Raw genomic sequence first — 4,600 nt, 5'->3', positions numbered from 1 at the left:
GTTAGATTTTTAAGCATATTGGCCATAGAAGAGAGTTGTGCTGTTAATGCAGTATATGCATCAAGATCATGTATTCCTGCTGTCTTCTTTTGCGGTTGAGCACGTGGATCAGCCCAATGTCCATTGTTAGCAGAAATTTTTTCTAGGATCTCATATCCTTCATTGTAGGTCATAGCTGTAAAGGCTCCGCCCGCAGTCGCATCGAGCATTTCTTTTGCCATGGGATTTAACCCATTGTAAAACGTCTCGAGTTGAATACAGTATGGGATGCCATGGTGAGGGTATCTCCTTAACAACTCTTTAAACCTTTCCCAAGCGTCAGGAACAGCTTCATCGTCCATTTGTTTAAAAAGGCAAATTTCATTTCTGGACTTAGCGTTCCTAGTTGGTGGGAAATATTTTCGCAAAAACTTTTCCGCCATATTACTCCATGAAGGCACAGACCCCGGAGTTAATGAATTGAACCATGCCTTTGCCCGATCCCTCAGAGAAAATGGGAATAAAGTGAGTCTCAGAGCGTCATTAGACACTCCCGGGATCAGGAAAGCATAAGTGATTTCCATATGGGATTTCAAATGTGAGTGTGGGTCCTCCGAAGGTAATCCGGCAAATTGTCCGTTTGTTTGTAGCATGTGAAACATAATCGGTTTTAGTTGAAAATGAAGAGCGGTCATATGCGGTCTAACTATCTCATAATTTAATTGCTCAAAATCCGGAATGGCATAGTCCATGATCCGTCCATTTTTGGAAWTTGCCAAATTAATAATATTCGGAGTTTGCTCTCTTGGTTGTTCATTATTTTCCGACTCTGTTTCCTCATTATGATTATTATGGTGGTGGTGTTCTTGCTGAAAATTCAGAAAAGGTGGTATTGTCCCAAAGGCAGGCGGTTGGTTTTCTAAATGTGGAATCTCAGGGATGTTTGGGGGAGGTAACTCCATGTTGGGAGAGATTAGAGCAAAAAATGCTCTTTGAGCTCTCCTTCTTTGGCGAAACGTTCTCTCAATATCGGGATCCAAGTCAAAAAATTCCCCGCGATGTCTCCGTGACATACACTACTTTCAAAACGGTTTTAAAAACGGGACGAGAAAAATGAAATCTTTTACTTTACTAAAAAGAAAACTTTTAACTAACTAATCCCCGGCAGCGGCGCCAAAAACTTGATGGGTCGGGGAAACCACAAACACAAACAACAATCAGGACTAAAAGCAAGTATACAAATAGTCCCAATATCGTTTTTCAAGTAACAAAAGTGGTACAAGTACCGGATATCGTCCACATGGATCGTAGTAAAAGTTTAAAAGAAAGTAAAGTTAAGGAAATGATTTCAGAAGGCGAATTCGAAGACTTTGATTAGAACAGAGTTAACACAACTAAAAACAGGAGATAACAGAATATAAAGCAAGCTAGGGTATATGACTTTTACGATGAGATGTAAAAATTATTTTCAGTCGACCAATGCTGTCAAAATGCTACAGCATGAAACCATGCTGACAGATTGCTACAGCATGCAATCAGTAACAACTATTTTTACCAATTACTTTGAARGTATTCCTCTCGGACTTYACCAATGCACTGATATTATAGCTTTCAACCCATATCTCTATGARGYATCYAGACCAGTGAAAGTGACAAATGGTGTCTTCAAAGTATATGGACAAACAAATCTTTTTGTTAAAAATCACCCTCTCGAGTGGATTCCCATATCATTCAAGTTGACGTGTTCTGAATGGTTCATCTCTGAATCCATTCCACTTTAACACTTCAGAGTGATCAACCCATCGAGAATTAACAACTTAGAAAATACGAACAACAAATCTCTTCGTTAGCAACTCTCTCAAGTCTACTTCCCATATCATCCAAGTTGACGTGCAAACGATGGCTCAVCTTAGAGTCCMCGRCACTTTAACACTTTCAAAGTGATCAACTCGTCAAGAAGTGTCATTGGTTTTATAAAACTTGAAATGAAAAAGTAAAACATCGTTGTTACATGAAAGGGTCGACTATATTTTGGTTTTAAAAATTCACCCTCTTCGTCATAAACCCGAGCTAATAAAATTAGCTACTCATGACGAAAAGTAAATAACAAGAAATATAAAATGCGGTAAATAAAGACATAATATAAATGCGGAAAGTAAATGACGGAATAATAAAGATGCGGAAAGCGTAATAAATAAATGACTGAAATAAAATGCGAGTAAGCGTAAACAAATTAAAGACGGAATATAAATAACGATAATATAAATAAAGCGATTAAATAAAGCAATTAAAATGGAACTTTGAAATGCCAAAAGATTTTTTATATTGAGAAAGCAACTTATTCTCCAAGTAGTTGGGAGAACTACTTGAGAGAAAAGTAGGGAATAGAAGATGGTGTTGAGGTGTGTTTGAAACTCCTCCCAGCAACCCTTTTTATACTAGGGATTATATGGGGGCAAAATAGTCATTTCACACCCACCTAGTTCAAAAGCAAATAAAAAGTACATATTACAAACTAATATTTAGAAATGAACTACAATTAGTCTTGTTAAACATCCAGCTAATCAGATCAAAATACAGCTGGTTCAACTTTAGAAGGCTTTCATATGTCTTCCAAAGTCATGTCAATCACCTCTAAGTCTCATCCATCTCTCTATTAGCCATCAGGTCATGCTACCACATTTCCGCAGCATCAACCTGCTCCAATCTGTCCAAAATAAGATCAATTTAGACCAAAATCCACTAAACATAGGTTCAACATTCTTCTTAACATAAAAACAGAGAAAAAAGATAAAATGACTCAAAGTTGGGATATGAAAACAAAATAACCTATCTAAAAAGAGTAAAAAGGTACTTTACGTACTAAATAATTAGTACGTATCAGTATATCACAATGGGTATCACATTGTGTATCTTTGTGATTACTTGGTACCTGCCGGATTTTTGTTCACCGGAGGCCGGAGACTGGAGAGAGGATAGAGGAGAGAAGAGTTTTTAAAAATACCTAAAATGCCCTTTAATTATAATTTTAACTCAAATTACCAAAATTACTAATTTCCTAATCTATTCGTTAATTTGTGGTTGAGATTGGATCTCACAGTTACCACAACTAATCAGTTCTCCCTTGAATGAGCCCCCATATATATATATATATATATATATATATATATATATATATTAATTCTCTCTCATATAAATAGATGATTAGTCTCGTTACTATAAAATTGATTTATAGGATGCTTAAAATGTAGAAGTGTCTAAAATTTTTTATAGGAACAAACCAAAAATCATCATTTCTAAAAGTGTTATAATAGGTTTATAGGATGTTTTTAAACATTTTAATTAGTTTTTTAAGATACTTTTAAAATAAAGTGTCGTATTAGCTATTATAAGACATTAATTGAAAAAGTAGCTTATAAACACAAATGTCCTATAAAAAGATGGATTTATAAGATATTTTTAAAAATTGTCATATAAAATAGCTAAGATGATACTTTATTTTAAAAACTTCCAAATTTTTTTGTTAAAATGCCTAAAACCGTCCTATAAACATATTGTAATGCTTTTGGATAGAACGTTTTATAATTTGGTCCTATAAAATTAAGGTTTATAAAATATTATATTGGGAAACATAGCCCACAAACTAGCTGATAAGCTAGTTAGTAGCTGATAAGTTAGTTGATAAATAAATCATGTTTGTCAGAAACTAGCTGATAAGCATGTAAAATGACTGAAAAGTAGCATCTTGAAAAATTAATAAATTATAATACGTTATAATACAATTTAAACAAATATTTAATAATATAATATATTAATATAAAGAAGATACTAAAGAAATATTAAAATAATATAATATGTTAATTAAAAGAATTTTAAATTGATTATATATATATATATATCTAAATTTTTGATTTGTTAAAACAAATTTTATAAAAAACCTAAATAAATTTATGATTTTAAATAATCATTAATAAAAAAAACTGGTCAATCTCACATATTCTAATTAAATTAAATATTTTACTAAAATCATTTAACACTAGACAATTTAGACATCCTATAAACAGGGCCGGTCCTAAGATTTTTGATGCTCTGTACGAAAATAATAAAAATGCCCCTAAGTCTATTTTTTTAAGTCAATGAAACATGCGATTTTTTAAATAGTTTACAACCTGTTCAAGCTAAATATCTCATCCTTATGTTGATTTTTATTAATTATAGTAAAGAAATACAATGGGAGGGGGGGGGGGACACAAAAACCAAAACCTTGAATACAAAATATAAGAGAATTAAGATCATGCTTCCTTCTTTTCCAGTTTTCTTTTTTCCAAATTGAAATTAGCAAAACATAAACTTTATTTTAATATAAGGGACTTAAAAGAAAAGGAAAACTAGAATTAGTTTTTAACTAAAATAGTAAATCACATCCAAATTACTGTCATAGTAAACAAAAAGTAAAACTCAAAAGTTATAGGTCTAACGACTAAAGGCTAAGGGCTAATCTGTTAGCAGCTTAATAAGTTTAATGGAACTAACAACTTATTCGCTCAACTATGCATGACTGTTTCGTAGTGGCTTAATGATATAGAAAGTGACTTATCCAATAAGCTTCTAGGGGGAGCTT

General features: G+C 32.7%; 1 non-coding gene across 1 annotated transcript; it reads left to right on the top strand.

Moving 5' to 3' along the window:
• Nucleotides 1–267: 267 nt before the first annotated feature.
• LOC112508379 lies at nucleotides 268–374 on the top strand. The gene has a single exon (XR_003068751.1). It is a non-coding gene; the product is annotated as a small nucleolar RNA R71 (small nucleolar RNA).
• The last annotated feature ends 4,226 nt before the right edge of the window (nucleotides 375–4,600 follow it).

The sequence above is a fragment of the Cynara cardunculus genome (genome assembly GCF_001531365.2).
Source record: "Cynara cardunculus var. scolymus isolate 2C chromosome LG 2, CcrdV1, whole genome shotgun sequence".
NCBI lineage: Eukaryota > Viridiplantae > Streptophyta > Magnoliopsida > Asterales > Asteraceae > Cynara > Cynara cardunculus.
This window is presented reverse-complemented; position numbering and strand designations above follow the sequence as displayed.